Here is a 23,281-nt window from a genome sequence, read left to right as displayed (position 1 = left end):
AAACATGTCTATACATAATAATCTGACTGTACAGAAATATGCATAATAATCTGAATGGACAGAAACATTTCTATACATAATAATCTGACTGGACAGAAACATGTCTATACATAATAATCTGACTGGACAGAAACATGTCTATACATAATAATCTGACTGGACAGAAACATGTCTATACATAATAATCTGACTGGACAGAAATATGCATAATAATCTGAATGGACAGAAACATGTCTATACATAATAATCTGACTGGACAGAAACATGTTTATACATAATAATCTGTCGGGACAGAAACATGTCTATACATAATAATCTGACTGGACAGAAACATGTCTATACATAATAATCTGACTGGACAGAAACATGTCTATACATAATAATCTGACTGGACAGAAACATGCCTATACATAATAATCTGACTGGACAGAAACATGTCTATACATAATAATCTGACTGGACAGAAACATGTCTATACATAATAATCTGACTGGACAGAAATATGCATAATAATCTGAATGGACAGAAACATTTCTATACATAATAATCTGACTGGACAGAAACATGTCTATACATAATAATCTGACTGGACAGAAACATTTCTATACATAATAATCTGACTGGACAGAAACATGTTTATACATAATAATCTGTCGGGACAGAAACATGTCTATACATAATAATCTGACTGGACAGAAATATGCGTAATAATCTGAATGGACAGAAACATGTCTATACATAATAATCTGACTGGACAGAAACATGTTTATACATAATAATCTGACTGGACAGAAACATGTTTATACATAATAATCTGTCTGGACAGAAACATGTCTTTACATAATAATCTGACTGGACAGAAACATGTTTATACATAATAATCTGTCTGGACAGAAACATGTCTTTACATAATAATCTATCTGGACAGAAACATACCTATACATACTAATCTAACTGGACAGAGACATGTCTATACATGTCTATATGTGTCTATACAATAGGATATAGTATTCACAAGCTATTATTATTGTTGATTGTATATATTATAATTATTGATTGTATACATTATTATTGAGATAGATATTATTGATCATTATTGATGATAGTGGATATTTTTGATATTATATATTATTATTGAGAGTAGATATTTGTTTTATTGATAGTAGATATTTTTTCTGTAGATAGTATATAATATTATTATATATAGTATATATTATTATTATATATAGCAGATATTATTATATATAGTATATAATATTATTATAGATAGTATATATTATTATATACAGTATATATTATTATTATTATATATAGTAGATATTATTATATATAGTATATAATATTATTATAGATAGTATATATTATTATATACAGTATATATTATTATTATTATATATAGTAGATATTATTATAGATAGTATATAATATTATTATAGATAGTATATATTATTATATACAGTATATATTATTATTATTATATATAGTAGATATTATTATATATAGTATATAATATTATTATAGATAGTATATATTATTATATACAGTATATATTATTATTATTATATATAGCAGATATTATTATATATAGTATATAATATTATTATAGATAGTATATATTATTATATACAGTATATATTATTATTATTATATATAGTAGATATTATTATAGATAGTATATTTTATTATTATAGATAGTATATATTATTATATACAGTATATATTATTATTATTATATATAGCAGCTATTATTATATACAGTATATATTATTATTATTATAGATAGTATATATTATTATATACAGTATATATTATTATTATTATATATAGTAGATATTATTATATACAGTATATTTTATTATTATATATTATATTTTATTCATAGATTTTATTATTGACAGTAGATAATATTTTTGATAGTAATTATTACTATTAATATGAATAATAGATGTTATTATTGATAGTATGTATTATTATTGATAATATATGTTATTATTGATAGTATATACTATTATTAATGGTATTCTATTATTATTTATATAATTTGCTATTATTAATAGTAGATATCTTTATTGATAGTATATACTGTTATTGATAGTATACATTATTATTCATAGAATATATTATTATTGATAGTACATATTATTTTGTTTGACAGTAGATATTATAATTGATAGTATATATTAAGTTTTTTGATAGTAAATATTATTATTGATAGTAGATATCACTATTGAGTGTAAATATTAGTATTGATATTATATTTTTTTAGCATTCTTTTTTAGTATTAGTAATGTTGGCAGAAGATATTGTTATTTATAGTACACATTATTATTGATGGTAGATATTATTATTGAGAGTATGTATTATTGTTGAAAGTAGATTTTATTATTGATAGTATGTATTAATAGTATTATAAATATTATATATATTATTATACATATTGATAGGAGAGATTATAAATGATATTATATATTTAATTATTATTATTGATAGAAGATATTGTTAATGACAGTGTTTATTATTATCGACAGTGTATATTATTATTCATAGTAGATGCTATTATTAGTATTATATATAGTAGATATTATTTTTGGCCGTAGATACTATTTTTATGTATAGTAGATATTATTATTATATATAGTAGATATTAGTATTATAGATAGTAGATATTATTATTATATATAGTAGATATTATTACATATAGTAGATATTATTATTATACATAGTAGATATTATTATACAAAGTAGATATTATTATATATAGTAGATATTATTATTATTATACATAGTAGTTATTATTTTAAATAGTAGATAATTATTATACATAGTAGTTATTATTATATATGGTAGATATTAGTATTATTATTATACATAGAGGTTATTAGTATATTAGTAGATATTATTATATATAGTAGATATTATGATATATAGTAGATATTATTATTAAAATACATAGTAGTTATTATTATATATAGTAGATATTATGATAAATAGTAGATATTATTATTAAAATACATAGTAGTTATTATTATATATAGTAGATATTATTATTATACATAGTAGTTATTATTATATATAGTAGATATTATTATATATAGTAGATATTATTATATATAGTAGATATTATTAAACATAGTAGTTATTATTATATATAGTAGATATTATTATATATAGTAGATATTATTATATATAGTAGATATTATTATTATATAGTAGTTATTATTATATATAGTAGATATTATTATTATACATAGTAGTTATTATTATACATATTAGTTATTATTATATATAGTAGATATTATTATTTATAGTAGATATTATTATATATAGTAGATATTATTATACATAGTAGTTATTATTATATATAGTAGATATTATTATATATAGTAGATATTATTATACATAGTAGTTATTATTATATAGTAGATATTATTATTTATAGTAGATATTATTATATATAGTAGATATTATTATATATAGTAGATATTATTATTATATAGTAGATATTATTATTTATAGTAGATATTATTATTATATAGTAGATATTATTATTATATAGTAGATATTATTATATATAGTAGATATTATTATATATAGTAGATATTTTTATTTATAGTAGATATTATTATTATACATTGTAGATATTATTATAATACATAGTAGTTATTATTATAAATAGTAGATATTATTATATATATAGTAGATATTATTATTATACATAGTAGTTATTATTATATATAGTAGATATTATTATATATAGTAGATATTATTATATATAGTAGATATTATTATTAAACATAGTAGTTATTATTATATTTAGTAGATATTATTATTATACGTAGTAGATATTATTATAATACATAGTAGTTATTATTATAAATAGTAGATATTATTATATATAGTAGATATTATTATTATACATTGTAGATATTATTATTTATAGTAGATATTATTATATATAGTAGATATTATTATATATAGTAGATATTATTATTTATAGTAGATATTATTATTATACATTGTAGATATTATTATAATACATAGTAGTTATTATTATAAATAGTAGATATTATTATATATATAGTAGATATTATTATTATACATAGTAGTTATTATTATATATAGTAGATATTATTATATATAGTAGATATTATTATATATAGTAGATATTATTATAAATAGTAGATATTATTATATATATAGTAGATATTATTATTATACATAGTAGTTATTATTATATATATTAGATATTATTATATATAGTAGATATTATTATATATAGTAGATATTATTATTAGAAATAGTAGATATTATTATTATACATAGAGGTAATTATTATATATAGTAGATATTATTATTATACATAATAGTTATTATTATATATAGTAGATACTATTATATATAGTAGATATTATTATTATTTTACATAGTAGTTATTATTATATATAGTAGATATTATGATATATAGTATATATTATTATTATTATACATAGTAGTTATTATTATAAATAGTAGATATTATTATATATAGTAGATATTATTATTATACATAGTAGTTATTATTATATATAGTAGATATTATTATATATAGTAGATATTATTATACATAGTAGTTATTATTATATATAGTAGATATTATTATATATAGTAGATATTATTATATATAGTAGATATTATTATTATTATACATAGTAGTTATTATTATATATAGTAGATATTATTATATATAGTAGATATTATTATACATTGTAGTTATTATTATATATAGTAGATATTATTATATATAGTAGATATTATTATTATTATACATAGTAGTTATTATTATATATAGTAGATATTATTATTATTATACATAGTAGATATTATTATATATAGTAGATATTATGATATATAGTATATATTATTATTATTATACATAGTAGTTATTATTATATATAGTAGATATTATGATATATAGTATATATTTATATTATTATACATAGTAGTTATTATTATACATAGTAGATATTATTATATATATATATTATTGATAGTGCATACTATTATTATTATTCATATTAGATATTATTATAGTTAGTAGATATTATTATACATAGTAGATATTATTATTATACATAGTAGATATTATTATACATAGTAGATATTATTATATATATATATTATTGATAGTGCATACTATTATTATTATTCATATTAGATATTATTATAGTTAGTAGATATTATTATACATAGTAGATATATTTATTCATATTAGATAATATTATAGGTAGTAGATAGTATTATTGGCACTAGATATTATTTTTAGTTGTAGATATTATTTTTGGTTGTTGAAATTATTAAAGATTATTATTGATAGTATATATTGTTATTGGTAGTAGATATTATTTTTGGTAGAAAATATTATTATTGATAGTATATATTATTGTTTCTATAATAGAAGTCAAGCCCTCCATTGCAATTTCCCTGTTTGTTTTCAATGACACAAACGTCTTGTCTCTGCATCTCATAATGGGAGAAGCCAGCTCACATCAGCACTACACTGGAGTCGTGCTATATTCAGATATGCTACCATGCACCATGGCTTATCTCTGCCATTTCTGCCCTAACTATCTCCTCGTCTACATCTGATTTGAATGGTATGACTTTTACAGAACGTTTAATTCCCTCTAAGAAAAGACACAATGAAAAGCCAATAGTAGAACAGAGGAAAGGTCGATCATGGGAACCGTGTTTGTGTCACGTGTTCCTGTCATGTGAACGTACAGCAGAATGGGTTTGTGTTTTTTTTTCTGAAATTGGACAACAACAAAAAAGCTTTTCTTTTGTTAGAATGATTACAATGACAAAACATTTGACACAACTCCACTTCTGACATACTGTCACGTGTGCTCCCGATCCGTCCTCTAGGTCACCAGGCTGCTCGTCAGGGCACACACCTATCACCAGCGTTACGCGCATAATGACACTCACCTGGACTCCATCACCTCCTTGATGACCTGCCCTTTATATGTCCCTCCCTTTGGTTTCTTCCCCAGTCGTCATTGTTTCTGTTTCCTGTTTCATGTCGGTTCGGCTGCTAGTGTTATGTGTTTGTTTTATTTATTCATTAAATGTGTTCAGTCCCTGAACTTGCTTCCTAATAAGGATAAATAATAATAATAAAGATACCCGTAGGAGATGCCCATTGGCTGGCATCAGTACAGAAATAGATATGATTTGTTAAAGATGGTAATGAGGCTCCAATTTGACATGGTCCATTTCAATTAAACGATAATTACCCAAGAGCCCCCAAAAGACCACATCTAAATGAACGTCTCAAATGATACTGGATGGGACAAGTTAAATGGCTCCTGACTCTTCTCTCTCTACCATTATCCACAGCCTGGTCGGCAGGCAGGTCAGAAGGGGAATGGATGTTCCACACCCCAGGTCTCCCAGCCTGTTACACACTATCCCTTGTTGGGTCAATGCTTTGCTTTCTACACTCTTAGAAAAAAAGGATGCTCTCTAGAACCTAAAAGAGTTATTTGGCTGTCCCCGTAGGAGAACACATTAATAAAGAACCTTTTTGGTTCCAGGCGGAACCCTTTTGAGTTCCATGTAGAATTATTTACAAAAAGAGTTCTACCTGGAACCAAAAACAGTTATCCTATGGGGACAGCCGAAGAACCCTTTTGGAACACTTTTTTGTAGTGTATTGTATAAGTGTATAAGTGTAGTGTATAAGTATAGTGTATGTCGGAACAGGTAAATCCCCTATAATCACATTTTAATGAATGATCTAATGGTTGCGTTCTAAATGTAATAATAATTGGAATGTCTTTGTAAAACATGTAATTAGGCAGCTAACCGGGACACAGCTCCTAATGCCTAGGTTCCCATCATCTCAAACACATCCGGGCTTCTTCATTAACGACTTCCCTTCTCCTCACAGAGGTCCCGGACAGGTCATCCAATCAGTCAAAAGGTCAGGAGTCAGGCATGAACATCAGTGGCTAAACTGGATTAGGGATGCTGTGCAGGGGGATGGTCATTATAATTACCCCAGTGGACACAGTGAAAGGGTATAAAGGAAGTAGGACAAAGGGAGATTAGATTACCAGGGACAGGATGCCTCTAATATGGTTACCTGTCCCCGTATACAGTGCACTACTTTTGACCAGAACTCTATGGGTGTTCTATACCGGGACGCAGTCCACACTGCCTGGCTGCCAGTCCAGAAGCAGTTGGACCATTACATGTTGTATCTGTTTGAGACACAGCTGTAGCGTGGTGTGGTGGTGTCAGGCCTCCAACCATCCTCGCTAGATGGCACTGTTCACACTTTCCCAGCTGCATATAAGAATTGAACTCTGCAATTTCACTCAGTCTGTAAACACCTGAGAGAAAGAGAGATAAATAGAGAGAGAGAGATTCAGACAGAGAGAGAGGGAAAGGAGAGAGAGGGAAAGGAGAGAGAGGGAAAGGAGAGAGAGGGAAAGGAGAGAGAGAGGGAAAGGAGAGAGAGAGAGAGAGACAGAAGGAGATTGAGAGGGAGACAGAAGGAGAGTGAGAGAGAGAGACAGAAGGAGAGTGAGAGAGAGACAGAAGGAGAGTGAGAGAGAGACAGAAGGAGAGTGAGAGAGAAAGAAGGAGAGTGAGAGAGAGAAAGAAGGAGAGTGAGAGAGAGACAGAAGGAGAGTGAGAGAGAGACAGAAGGAGAATGAGAGAGAGAAAGAAGGAGAGTGAGAGAGAGACAGGAGAGTGAGAGAGAGACAGAAGGAGAGTGAGAGAGAGAAAGAAGGAGAGTGAGAGAGTGAATCTCAATGATTCATATAAACCTCTTCTCCTTCTCCTTCCCCTCATCTGCTGTAGTCAGTCTGCACTGACCTAAATTATGTAAGAAATTCTACTGAATAACCCTCCTCTGTCAATATGATGGAAACTTACAGGATAACCCTCCTCTGTCAATATGATGGAAACTTATAAGATAACCCTCCTCTGTCAATATGATGGAAACTTACAGGATAACCCTCCACTGTCAATATGATGGAAACTTAGTTAATAACCCTCCTCTGTCGTTATGATGGAAACTTACATGATAACCCTCCTCTGTCAATATGATGGAAACTTAGTTAATAACCCTCCTCTGTCAATATGATGGAAACTTACAGGATAACCCTCCTCCGTCAATATGATGGAAACTTACAGGATAACCCTCCTCTGTCAATATGATGGAAACTTACAGGATAACCCTCCTCTGTCAATATGATGGAAACTTACAGGATAACCCTCCTCTGTCAATATGATGGAAACTTACAGGATAACCCTCCTCTGTCAATATGACGGAAACTTACAGGATAACCCTCCACTGTCAATATGATGGAAACTTAGTTAATAACCCTCCTCTGTCGTTATGATGGAAACTTACATGATAACCCTCCTCTGTCAATATGATGGAAACTTACAGGATAACCCTCCTCCGTCAATATGATGGAAACTTACAGGATAACCCTCCTCTGTCAATATGATGGAAACTTACAGGATAACCCTCCTCTGTCAATATGATGGAAACTTACAGGATAACCCTCCTCTGTCAATATGATGGAAACTTACAGGATAACCCTCCTCTGTCAATATGATGGAAACTTACAGGATAACCCTCCTCTGTCAACATGATGGAAGCTTAGTTGATAACCCTCCTCTGTCAATATGATGGAAACTTAGTTCATAACCCTCCTCTGTCAATATGATGGAAACTTAGTTCATAACCCTCCTGTGTCATTATGATGGAAGCTTTTTGGATAACCTTCCTCTGTCAATATGATGGAAACTTACAGGATAACCCTCCTCTGTCAATATGATGGAAACTTAGTTCACAACCCTCCTGTGTCATTATGATGGAAGCTTTTTGGATAACCCTCCTCTGTCAATATGATGGAAACTTAGTTGATAACCCTCCTCTGTCAATATGATGGAAGCTCAGTTGATTAACCCTCCTCTTTCTTAAGCTATTGACCTAACTAATGGCTTGTTATGCTGTTAGTAGTTTTAGAGGGACGAGTTAACTTCTCCCCAATAGCTGTTGTTTTCACATGGCTCTGTTGCTGCACGAGCCACCCATTATAAATATACATTAACTACAGTTCCATTGTTCCATTGTGCTACATTGACATGGCGTATTGATACGCGTTACGGTGTATTTCGTTTTTACAGGAGATCTTATGCCTAATGACTCACGTTCTCAGTGACACTACACAGGAGACCCTGGACGCTCTTCAATGTTCTCTAGCACTGAGTCACAAAGACAAGACAGGCAGAAGACTTCTTTTGTAGACACAACAGTCAAAGGACAGCTGGCGGGAGAATGAGAGAGAGAGAGACAGAGAGACAGAGAGAGAGACAGAGAGAGAGAGACAGTCAGAGAGAGAGAAAGAGAGAGACAGTCAGAGAGAGAGAAAGAGAGAGACAGAGAGAGAGAGAGACAGAGAGAGAGAGAGAGAGTACATTAGATACAAACATAATAGAGAAGGACAGATGGATGGCTGGAGGGAGGGATGGATCAAGAGGGAGAGAAAGAGAGAGAGGCTAGAGGGAAGGTTTGAGGTGAGTGAGGGGATGGATGAGTGGAGGGAAGGGAGGAAAGGGTAATGAGAATGTGGATCATTGCTTACCAGCAACCTTTTGATTCCCCTCACTTCATGGGGCCGCTATCTGCATGGCTCGGGGCCACACAGACACAGAGACACACAGAGAGAGAGCGAAAGCAAACATTTCACAGCAGAGCAAACCAGCGTGTTGGGCCACATTCTCATGTTTAAGCATCACAACACACCAGCTCTCCTCCTTCAGGGCAAGTACACAGAGATAAGGCTTCTGATGTAGAGACGGAGGGAGGGAGGGAGGCGGAGGCGAAGGCGGGGGAGGGGGCAAGGGTGGGGGGGGGTTATGATATTTCTGCATATGTAACTATTCCTCAGGATTATCTATAATCATGGCAGCATCCACATTATTGGAGAAATGTTTAGAAACATATTATATGCCTTTTTACAACGGAAGAGAACAAAAAAATGACACAATGCAATATTTATCAATCATTTCTATTGGGAACAGAAAAAATATGAAACACAACCAAAACGAGCTGCAAATGCATGCTAGTAATATAGGACCAAATACTACACTTTTGAGTACTTCATTTTTAAGAATCGATCATTTTGTCCACTACCTTTTTCAGAATTGTTGTTACACAAAAGCTCTTTCTCTGAGCCTCTGTATTAGCATAAAGTAATATAATTTATGATTTTATTTTGCATGCAGCTGAGTGTTTGAGTTATTTATTTTTATACAACCATTATTGCTTATCTTTATCATGGTTGTCAATCACGTCTGACCCGATGGTGTGCACCCTGAAAAGATATAGATATGGAACCCCCCGCCCCCCACAGATTAGATATAGATATGGACCCCCCCCCCCCACAGATTAGATATAGATATGGAACCCCCCCCCACCACAGATTAGATATAGATATGGAACACCCCCCCCCCCCCACCACAGATTAGATATAGATATGGAACCCCTACCACAGATTAGATATAGATATGGAACCTCCCGCCCCCCACAGATTAGATATAGATATGGAACCCCCCCCCCCAGATTAGATATAGATATGGACCCCCCCCCCACAAATTAGATATAGATATGGAACCCCCCCCCCCCCCCCACAGATTAGATATAGATATGGAACCCCCCGCCCCCCACAGATTAGATATAGATATGGAACCCCCCGCCCCCCACAGATTAGATAAAGATATGGAACCCCCCTCCCACAGATTAGATATAGATATGCCCCCCCAACAGATTAGATATAGATATGAAACCCCCCGCCCCCCACAGATTAGATATAGTTATGGAACCCCCCGCCCGCCCCCCCCCACAGATTAGATATAGATATGGAACCCCCCGCCCCCCACAGATTAGATAAAGATATGGAACCCCCCTCCCACAGATTAGATATAGATATGCCCCCCCCACAGATTAGATATAGATATGAAACCCCCCGCCCCCCACAGATTAGATATAGTTATGGAACCCCCCGCCCGCCCCCCCCCCCACAGATTAGATATAGATATGGAACCTCCCGCCCCCCACAGATTAGATATAGATATGGAACACCCCCCCCCCCCCACCACAGATTAGATATAGATATGGAACCCCCCGCCCCCCACAGATTAGATATAGATATGGAACCCCCCACAGATTAGATATAGATATGGAACCCCCCCCCCCCCACAGATTAGATATAGATATGGAACCCCCCCCAATTTTTTTTTTTTAAATACTTACTGTATTTAGCTTCCAGTCACTGTCTCTATACCGAGTCTCATCTTTCAGATGCAGTTGGATCTGAGTTGACATCCCATAGTGTTCCAAGGCTAAAAGAATGACGGCCCCTGAGCCGATAAAGACAATACCGGCGGCCATTTTAAACTGTACCGGTTACGTCCGATTAGCTCAATCACCAAATTTCCTCAGCCTCTTAGTAATAACAGAAACGACACTTTGAATAACTGATTTTTTTAATGACAATTTGCTCTTAAATGACATTTGTCAAAATAACTGTTCAAAACATGAAAAACGTATTTTTTAAAAATATACCATTGTGTTTAAACTGACACAGTTCACAGTGACTTGACTTCCCTGTACGATTACTGTGAAGTGTCAACTACAGTCGCTTGACAGTTTCTGTGTCAACATGGTAGTGTCGCCCCGTTGTGTTGCCAGCGCCAATAGCAGTATCTGAGATTTTTTTAAACTATCCAAAGCTTTTTCTCTCCCGACCAACCTTTGACTCTTCTGGGGGGTACAAACGAATCCCTCTAAGTTTGTGAGAAAAGCTTCTGAATGTTGGTAAAATAGGAGAGAGCTTGGCCATTTTCATAAATCTCCACTTCAAGAGATGCTTTTAATAAACACACATGCTGTATTATTCACTCCCCTTGTTTCCTAGACTGTCACTTCGTATAATCTATTGTTTAGATTTTGATAAATGCGGGTAAAAGAGACGAGTGAGACGGGGAAACACAAACACGCACATTTAAACAAACACTCTCACACACCACTCCCACCCCGCCCCATGTATGTAGCTGGCCTACTTCTCATGCTTTGTTCTGTTTAGTGACGGCAGCATGAATCATGATTCTGTGTCCTACCCATTAACATTACTTCCCACTGTTCTCCCCCATTACATCCCACTGTCCTCCCCCATTACATCCTACTGTCCTCCCCCATTACATCCCACTGTCCTCCCCCAATACATCCCACTGTCCTCCCCCAATACATCCCATTGTCCTCCTCCATTATATCCCACTGTCCTCCCCATTACATCCCACTGTCCTCCCCCATTACATCCCAATGTCCTCCCCCATTACATCCACTGTCCTCCCCCATTACATCCAATGTCCTCCCCCATTACATCCCACTGTCCTCCCCCATTACATCCCACTGTCCTCCCCCATTACATCCCACTGTTCTCTCCATTACATCCCACTGTTCTCCCCATTACATCCCACTGTTCTCTCCCATTACATCCCAATGTTCTCCCCCATTACATTTCACTGTCCTCCCCCATTACATCCCACTGTCCTCCCCCATTACATCCCACTGTCCTCACAAGTACATCCCATGGTACTCTTTCATTACATTCCACTGTCCTCCCCATTACATCCCACTGTCCTCCCCCATTACATCCTAATATCCTCCCCCATTACATTACACGGTCCTCTTTCATTACATCCCACTGTCCTCCCCCATTACATCCCGTGGTCATCTTTCATTACTTCCCACTGTCCTCCCCCATTACATCCCACTGTCCTCCCCCATTACATCCTAATATCCTCCCCCATTACATTACACGGCCCTCTTTCATTACATCCCACTGTCCTCCCCATTTACATCCCGTGTTCATCTTTCATTACTTCCCACTGTCCTCCCCCATTACATTCCACTGTTCTCCCCCTTACATCCAACTGTTCTCCCCCTTACATCCAACTGTTCTCCCCCATTACATCCTAATATCCTCCCCCATTTCATCATAATGTCCTCCCCATTACATCCCACTTTCATCCCCCATTACATCCCACTTTCCTCCCCCATTACATCCACGGTCCTCCCTCATTACATCCCAATGTCCTCCCCCATTACATTTCACTTTCCTCCCCCATTACATTTCACTGTCCTCCCCAATTACATCCCACTGTCCTCCCCCATTACATCCCACTGTCCTCACAATTACATCCCACGGTTCTCTTTCATTACATCCCACTGTCCTCTCCCACTACACCTCAATGTCCTCCCCCATTACATACCGTGGTAATCTTTCATTACTTCCCACTGTCCTCCCCAATTTCATCTTAATGTCCTCCTTCATTGCACCCCACTTTCATCCCCCATTACATCCGACTTTCCTCCCCCATTACATCCCACGGTACTCTTTCACTACATCCCACGGTCCTCCCCCATTACATCCCAATGTCCTCCCCCATTACAACCCACTGTCCGCACCCCATTACATCCACGGTCATCTTTCATTACATCCCACTGTCCTCCCCATTACATCCCACTGTCCTCCCCCATTACATCCTAATACCCTCCCCCATTACTTCCCACTGTCCTCCCCCATTACATCCCACTGTTCTCCCCATTGCATTCCACTATCCTCCCCAATTACATCCCACTGTCCTTTTTCATTACATGCCACTGTCCTCCCCTATTACATCCCATATCCTCCCCCATTACATCCCACTGTCGTCCCCCATTACATCCCACTGTCCTCCCCCATTACATCCCAAATTCCTCCCCCATTATATCCCACTGTCCTCCCCATTACATCCCACGGTCATCTTTCATTACATACCACTGTCCTCAGCCATTACATCCCACTGTCATCCCCGATTACATCCTAATACCCTCCCCCATTACATCCCACTCTCCTCCCCCATTACATCCCATTGTCATCCCCCATAACACCCCACGGTCACTTTTATTACATCCCACTGTCCTCCTACATTATATCCCACTGTCATCCCCCATTACATCCCACTATCCCCCTCCATTACATCCCAAATTCCTCCCCCATTATATCCCACTGTCCTCCCCATTACATCCCACGGTCATCTTTCATTACATACCACTGTCCTCACCCATTACATCCCACTGTCATCCCCCATTACATCCTAATATCCTCCCCCATGAAATCCCACTGTCCTCCCCCATTACATCCTAATATCCTCCCTCATTAAATCCCACGGTCCTCTTTCATTACATCCCATGTCCTCCCCCATTACATCCCATGTCCTCCCACCTTACATCCCACTGTTCTCCCCCATTATATCCCAATATCCTCCCCCATTACATCCCACTGTCCTCTTTCATTACATCCCACTATTCTACCCATTACATCCTAATATCCTCCCCCATTACATCCACGGTCATCGTTCATTACATTCCACAGCCCTCCCCCATTACACCCCATTTCCTCCCCCATTGCATCCCACTGTTCTCCCCATTACATCCCACTGTTCTCTCCCATTACATCCCACTGTTCTCCCCCATTAAATCCCACTGTTCTCCCCCATTACATCCCACTGTCCTTCCCCATTACATCCCACTGTCCTCCCCCATTACATCCCACGGTCCTCTTTTATTACATTCCACTGTCATCTCCCATTACATCCCACTGTCATCCCCCATTACATCCTAATATCCTCCCCATTACATCCCACTGCCCTCCACCATTACATCCCACTGTCCTCCCCATTACATCCCACTGTACTCCCTCATTACATCCCACTGTTCTCTCCAATACATCCTAATATCCTCCCCCATTACATCCCACTGTCCTCCCCCATTACATCTCACTGTCCTCCCCATTACATCCCACTGTCCTCCCCCATTACATCCCACTGTTCTCTCCATTACATCCTAATATCCTCCTCCATTAAATCCCACGGTCCTCTTTCATTACATCCCATGTCCTCCCCCATTACATCCCACGTTACTTTTTCAATACATCCCACAGTCCTCTTTCATTACATCCCACTGTTCTCCCGATTACATCCCACTGTCCTCGCCCATTACACCCCACTGTCCTCGCCCATTACATCCCACTGTTCTCCACCATTACATCCCACTGTCATCCCCATTACATCCCACTGTCCTCCCCATTACATCCTTATATCCTCCCCCATTAAATCCCACGGTCCTCCCCCATTACATCCCACTGTCCTCCCCCATTACATCCTAATATCCTCCCCCAATAAATCCCACGGCCCTCACCCACTACATCCCACTGTCCTCCCACCTTTACATCCCACTGTTCTCCACCATTACATCCCACTGTCTTCCCCCATTACATCCCACTGTCCTCCCCATTACATCCTAGTATCCTCCACCATTAAATCCCATGGTCCTCCCCCATTACATCCCACTGTCCCCTCCCATTGCATCCCACTGTCCTCCCCCATTACATCCCACGGTCTTCCCCCATTACATCCACTGTCCTCCCCATTACATCCCACTGTCCCCTCCCATTGCATCCCACCCACTGTCTTCCCCCATTACATCCCACTGTCCTCTCCCATTGCATCCCACTGTCCTCCCCAATTACATCCCACTGTCCTCCCCCATTACATCCCACTGTCCTCCCCCATTGCATCCCACTGTCCTCCCCTAATGCATCCCACTGTCCTCCCCCATTACATCCCACTGTTCTCCCCCCTTACATCCCACCGTCCTCCCCCATTACATCCCACTGTCCTCCCCCATTAAATCCCACTGTCCTCCCCCATTTCATCCCACTGCCTTCCCCCATTACATCCCACTGTTCTCCACAATTACATCCCACTGTCCTCCCCCATTACATCCCACTGTCCTCCCCCATTACATCCCACTGTCCTCCCCCATTACATCCCACTGTCTTCCCCCATTACATCCCACTGTCCTCCCCCATTACATCCCACTGTCCTCCCCCGTTGCATTCCACTGTCCTCCCCCATTACATGCCACTGTCCTCCCCCAATACATCCCACTGTCCTCCCCCATTACATCCCACTGTCCTCCCCATTACATCCCCAAGTCCTCCCCCATTATATCCTAATGTCCTCCCCAAAATGAGAGCAAGAGAATGAGTGGTGAAAAGGACCGAGAAAGAGAGAGGGAGGGAGGGAGGAAGGGAGGGAGGGAGGGAGGGAACAAAAGACTGTCTGTGAGACACAGAGAGTCGAAAGAACGCAGAAGGGAGAAAGAGAGAGAGAGAAGAGAGAGAGAAAGTTGAATCCCACTGTTCTCCCCCATTACATCCCACTGTCCTCCCCCATTACATGCCACTGTCCTCCCCCATTACATGCCACTATCCTCCCCCATTACATCCCACTGTCCTCTCCCATTAAATCCCACGGTCCTCCCCAATTACATCCCACTGTCCTCCCCCATTACATCCCACTGTTCTCCCCATAACATCCCACAGCCCTCCCCCATTACACCCCATGTCCTCCCCCATTACATCCCACTTTTCACCCGAATACATCCTAATATCCTTCCCCATTACATCCCATGTCCTCCCCCATTACATCCCACTGTTCCCCAAATTACATCCTAATATCCTCCCCCATTACATCCCACTGTCCTCCCCCATTACATCCCACTGTCCTCCCCCATTACATCCCACTGTCCTCCCCCATTACATCCCAATGTCCTCCCCCATTACATCCCACTGTCTTCCCCCATTACATCCCACTGTCCTCCCCCATTACATCCCACTGTCCTCCCCCGTTGCATCCCACTGTCCTCCCCCATTACATCCCACTGTCCTCCCCCATTACATCCCACTGTCCTCCCCATTACATCCCACTGTCCTCCCCCATTAAATCCCACTGTTCTCTCCATTACATCCTAATATCCTCCCCCATTACATCCCACGTTACTCTTTCATTACATCCCACAGTCCTCTTTCATTACATCCCTCTGACCTCCACAATTACATCCCACTGTCCTCCCCCATTACATCCCACTGTCCTCCTGCATTACATCCCACTGTTCTCCCCCATTACATCCCACTGTTCTCCCCATTACATCCAAATGTCCTCCCCCATTACATCCCACTGTTCTCCCCATTACATCCCACGCTCCTCCCCATTACATCCCACTGTCCTCCCCCATTACATCCCACTGCCCTCCCCAATTACATCCCACTGTCCTCCCCATTACATCCTGATATCCTCCCCCATTAAATCCCACAGTCTTCCCCCATTACATCCCACTGTCCTCCCCCATTACATCCCACTGTCCTCCCCCATTACATCCCACTGTCCTCCCCATTACATCCTAATATCCTCCCCCATTAAATCCCACGGTCCTCCCCCATTACATCCCACTGTTCTCCCCATTACATCCCATGTCCTCCCTCATTACATCCCACTGTTCCCCCGAATACATCCTAATATCCTCCCCCATTACATCCCATGTCCTCCCCCTTTACATCCCACTGTTCCCCCGAATACATCCTAATATCCTCCCCCATTACATCCCATGTCCTCCCCCATTACATCCCACTGTTCCCCCAATTACATCCTAATATCCTCCCCCATTAAATCCCACGGTCCTCCCCCATTACATCCCACTGTTCTCCCCATTACATCCCATGTCCTCCCTCATTACATCCCACTGTTCCCCCGAATACATCCTAATATCCTCCCCCATTACATCCCATGTCCTCCCTCATTACATCCCACTGTTCCCCCAATTACATCCTAATATCCTCCACCATTACATCCCACTGTCCTCCCCCATTACATCCCATGTCCTCCCCCATTACATCCCACTGTTCCCCCAATTACATCCTAATATCCTCCCCCATTACATCCCATGTCCTCCCCCATTACATCCCACTGTTCTCCCCATTACATCTTATGTTCTCCCCCGTTGCATCCCACTGTCCTCCCCCATTACATCCCACTGTCCTCCCCCATTACAGCCCACTGTCCTCCCCATTACATCCCACTGTCCTCCCCATTACATCCCCAAGTCCTCCCCCATTATATCCTAATGTCCTCCCCAAAATGAGAGCAAGATAATGAGTGGTGAGAAGGACCGAGACAGAGAGAGGGAGGGAGGGAGGGAGGGAGGGAGGGAGGGAGGGAGGGAGGGAGGGAGGGAGGGAACAAAAGACTGTCTGTGAGACACAGAGAGTTTAAAGACTGCAGAAGGGAGAAAGAGAGAGAAGAGAGAGAGAGAGCAGAAAGACTGCAGAAGGGAGAAAGAAAGAGAGAGAAGAGAGAGAGAGTAGAAAGACTGCAGAAGGGAGAACGAGAGAGAGAGAAGAGAGAGAGAAAGTAGAAAGACTGCAGAAGGGAGAAAGAGAGAGAAGAGAGAGAGGTAGAAAGACTGCAGAAGGGAGAAAGAGAGAGAGAGAAGAGAGAGAGAAAGTAGAAAGACTGCAGAAGGGAGAAAGAGAGAGAGGAGAGAGAGAGGAGAAAGACTGCAGAAGGGAGAAAGAGAGAGAGAGAAGAGAGAGAGGTAGAAAGACTGCAGAAGGGAGAAAGAGAGCGGAGAGAGAGAGAGAGAGAGAGAGAGAGAGAGAGGTAGAACGGGTATTAAGAGGAGATAGACATAGCTGAGTTCTTAATTAGTGGTGTGATCTGATTTTTTTTCTTGCACAGATATAACGGCAGATGGTTTTCTATTAAAATCTCCCCTCTCTTCCTCTGTGGGAGCGAAGAGATGAGTGGTATTGCAAGGCAAATGGGTGATGTGCCCAGTGGACAGACACTGCACAGTGGTGGGGGGAGGTATTATAGCAGAATAACCACATGGCAACTTCTTTTCATATCAATTCAATTTCCATTTGTCTCTTGGCCAAATACAACAGGTGTGAACCATACAAATGAAATGCTTCCTTTTGAACCCTCAACTGACAATGCAGTTATAAGGACAAATTAGAGTTCAGAAAACATTTACTGAATAAAGTATAGTAAAAAATTAAATAAAAGGTTACACAATGTAACAATAATAACGAGGATATATACGAGGGGTACAGGTTAGTTGAGGTAATTGAGGTAATATGTACATGTAGCTAGCATTACAGTTACTATGCATAGATAATAAACAGAGAGTAGAAACAGAGTAAAAGAGGGGGGAGGACAATGCAAAAAGTCCCCTCCGCAACTCACTGCCTTCCTGAAGACAAACAATGTATACGAAATGCTTCAGTCTGGTCTTAGACCCCATCATAGCACTTAGATTGCACTTGTGAAGGTGGTAAATTACCTTTTAATGGCATCAGACCGAGGCTCTGCATCTGTCCTCGTGCTCCTAGACCTTAGTGCTGCTTTTGATACCATCGATCACCACATTCTTTTGGAGAGATTGGGAAACCCAAATTGGTCTACACGGACAAGTTCTGGCCTGGTTTAGATCTTATCTGTCGGAAAGATATCAGTTTGTCTCTGCGAATGGTTTGTCCTCTGACAAATCAACTGTAAATTCCGGTGTTCCTCAAGGTTCCGTTTTAGGACCACTATTGTTTTCACTATATATTCTACCTCTTGGGGATGTCATTCGAAAACATCATGTTAACTTTCACTGCTATGCGGATGACACACAGCTGTACATTTCAATGAAACATGGTGAAGCCCCAAAATTGCCCTCGCTAGAAGCATGTGTTTCAGACATAAGAAAGTGGATGGCTGCAAACGTTCTACTTTTAAACTCGGACAAAACAAAGATGCTTGTTCTAGGTACCAAGAAACAAAGAGATCTTCTGTTGAATTAATCTTAATGGTTGTACAGTCGTCTCAAATAAAACTGTGAAGGACCTCGGCGATACTCTGGACCCCAATCTCTCTTTTGAAGAACATATCAAGACCATTTCAAGGACAGCTTTGTTCCATCTATGTAACATTGCAAAAATCTGAAACTGTCTGTCCAAAAATGATACAGAAAAATTAATCCATGCTTTTGTCACTTATAGGTTAGACTACTACAATGCTCTACTTTCCGGCTACCCGGATAAAGCACTAAATAAACTTCAGTTAGTGCTAAATACAGCTGCTAGAATCCTGACTAGAACCAAAACATTTGATCATATTACTCCAGTGCTAGCCTCCCTACACTGGCTTCCTGTCAAGGCAAGGGCTGATTTCAAGGTTTTACTGCTAACCTACAAAGCATTACATGGGCTTGCTCCTACCTATCTCTCTGATTTGGTCCTGCCGTACATACCTGCACGTACGCTACGGTCACAGGACGCAGGCCTCCTAATTGTCCCTAGAATTTCTAAGCAAACAGCTGGAGACAGGGCTTTCTCCTATAGAGCTCCATTTTTATGGAATGGTCTGCCTACCCATGTAAGAGACGCAAACTCTGTCTCAACCTTTAAGTCTTTACTGAAGACTCATCTCTTCAGTGGGTCATATGATTGAGTGTAGTCTGGCCCAGGAGTGGGAAAGTGAATGGAAAGGCTCTGGAGCAACGGACCTCCCTTGCTGTCTCTGCCTTGCCGGTTCCCCTCTTTCCACTGGGATTCTCTGCCTCTAACCCTATTACAGGGGCTGAGTCACTGGCTTACTGGGGCTCTTTCATACCGTCCCTAGGAGGGGTGCATCACTTGAGTGGGTTGAGTCACTGATGTTATCTTCCTGTCTGGGTTGGCGACCCCCCTTGGGTTGTGCCGTGGCGGAGATCTTTTGTGGGCTATACACGGCCTTGTCTCAGGATGGTAAGTTGGTGGTTGAAGATATCCTTCTAGTGGTGTGGGGGCTGTGCTTTGGCAAAGTGGGTGGGGTTATATCCTTCCTGTTTGGCCCTGTCCGGGGGTGTCCTCGGATGGGGCCTCAGTGTCTCCTGACCCCTCCTGTCTCAGCCTCTAGTATTTATGCTGCAGTAGTTTATGTGTCGGGAGGCTAGGGTCAGTTTGTTATATCTGGAGTACTTCTCCTGTCCTATTCGGTGTCCTGTGTGAATTAAGTGTGCTCTCTCTAATTCTCTCTTTATCTCTTTCTTTCTCTCTCTCGGAGGACCTGAGCCCTAGGACCATGCCTCAGGACTACTTGACATGATGACTCCTTGCTGTCCCCAGTCCACCTGGCCGTGCTGCTGCTTCAGTTTCAACTGTTCTGCCTTATTATTATTTGACCATGCTGGTCATTTATGAACATTTAAACATCTTGGCCATGTTCTGTTATAATCTCCACCTGGCACAGCCAGAAGAGGACTGGCCACCCCACATAGCCAGGTTCCTCTCTAGGTTTCTTCCTAGGTTTTGGCCTTTCTAGGGAGTTTTTCCTAGCCACCGTGCTTCTACATCTGCATTGCTTACTGTTTGGGGTTTTAGGCTGGGTTTCTGTACAGCACTTTGAGATATCAGCTGATGTACGAAAGGCTATATAAATCATTTTGATTTGATTTGATTTAGTCTGGGTAGCCATTTGATTAACTGTTCAGTAGTCTTATGGCTTGGGGGTGTAGAAGCTGTTAAGGAGCCTTTTGGACCTAGACTTGGCGCTCCGGTACCACTTGCCATGCGGGTAGCAAACGTTATTGCTGCCCTCTGGACTCCCATATAAGTACATTTGCATAACACATACCTCACCTCATCACGCGCTGAGCAACCTGAGGAGTAAAAGCATGGCTCCAGTTGATGACATCAAAGCATTATCACAATTTAGAAAAATAAATACAATAAAATAGTTATGTAATGTACTGTTATACATCTCAAAATAACCTTCAAATAATACATTTAAATAAATATGAGGGATTTTTCGGTGAAATACACAAAGTATATTTTACACCTGTTACAGGTGCTCAACCTTCCTTTTCCTGTAGTCTACAATCATCTTCTTGAGGGAGAGGTTGTTATTCTGGCACCACACCGCCAGATCAATGACCTCCTCCCTATGAGGATGATATCAGACAGGGAGGAGCACAGAGATCGCTGTTGGTGTGCATGCCTACCACCGCTGTGTCGTCGGCAAACTTAATGATGGTGTTGGAGTCATGCTTGGCCAAGCAGTCGTAGGTGAAAATATATGACCTACCTACTACAGGGTTATAGATACTACCTACCTACTACAGGGTTATAGATACTACCTACCTACTACAGTGTTATAGATACTACCTACCTACTACAGGGTAATAGATACTACCTACCTACTACAGGGTTATAGACACTACCTACCTACTACAGGGTTATAGATACTACCTACCTACTACAGGGTTATATATACTACCTACCTACTACAGGGTTATAGATACTACCTACCTACTACAGTGTTATAGATACGACCTACCTACTACAGGGTTATAGATACTACCTACCTACTACAGGGTTATAGATACGACCTACCTACTACAGTGTTATAGATACTACCTACCTACTACAGGGTTATAGATACTACCTACCTACTACAGGGTTATATATACTACCTACCTACTACAGGGTAATAGATACTACCTACCTACTACAGGGTTATAGACACTACCTACCTACTACAGGGTTATATATACTACCTACCTACTACAGGGTTATAGATACTACCTACCTACTACAGGGTTATAGATACTACCTACCTACTACAGGGTTATAGATACGACCTACCTACTACAGTGTTATAGATACTACCTACCTACTACAGGGTTATAGATAGGAATGGTGTCAGGTTTCCTCCCGATGTGACTCTTGGCATTTTGTTATTTTTTATTTCACCTTTATTTAACCAGGTGGGCTAGTTGAGAACAAGTTCTCATTTACAACTGCGACCTGGCCAAGATAAAGCAAAGCGGTGCGTCAAAAACAACAAAACAGACAACTACACAGTTACAAATGGAATACACAATAAACAATAAAAAATAAACAAGCCTATGACATCGGTTAGTTGCTCAGATAGCTGATGTTTAAATTTGGTGAGGGAAATAAAAGTCTCCATCTTCAGCGATTTTTGCAATTCGTTCCAGTCACTGGCAGCAGAGAACTGGAAGGAAAGGCGGCCAAATGAAGTGTTGGCATTGGGGATGATCAGTGAAATATACCTGCTGGAACGTGTGCTATGGGTGGGTGTTGTTATTGTGACCAGTGAGCTGAGATAAGGCAGAGCTTTACCTAGCATAGATTTATAGATAACCTGAAGCCAGTGGGTCTGGCGACGAATATGTAGTGAGGGCCAGCTGACTAGAGCCTACAGGTTGCTATGGTGGGTGGTATCAAAACGGATGACACTGTGATAGACTGCATCCATTTTGCTGAGTAGAGTTTTG

Source organism: Oncorhynchus clarkii, chromosome 32 (assembly GCF_045791955.1).
Source record: "Oncorhynchus clarkii lewisi isolate Uvic-CL-2024 chromosome 32, UVic_Ocla_1.0, whole genome shotgun sequence".
In the NCBI taxonomy this organism is placed as follows: domain Eukaryota; kingdom Metazoa; phylum Chordata; class Actinopteri; order Salmoniformes; family Salmonidae; genus Oncorhynchus; species Oncorhynchus clarkii.
This window is presented reverse-complemented; position numbering follows the sequence as displayed.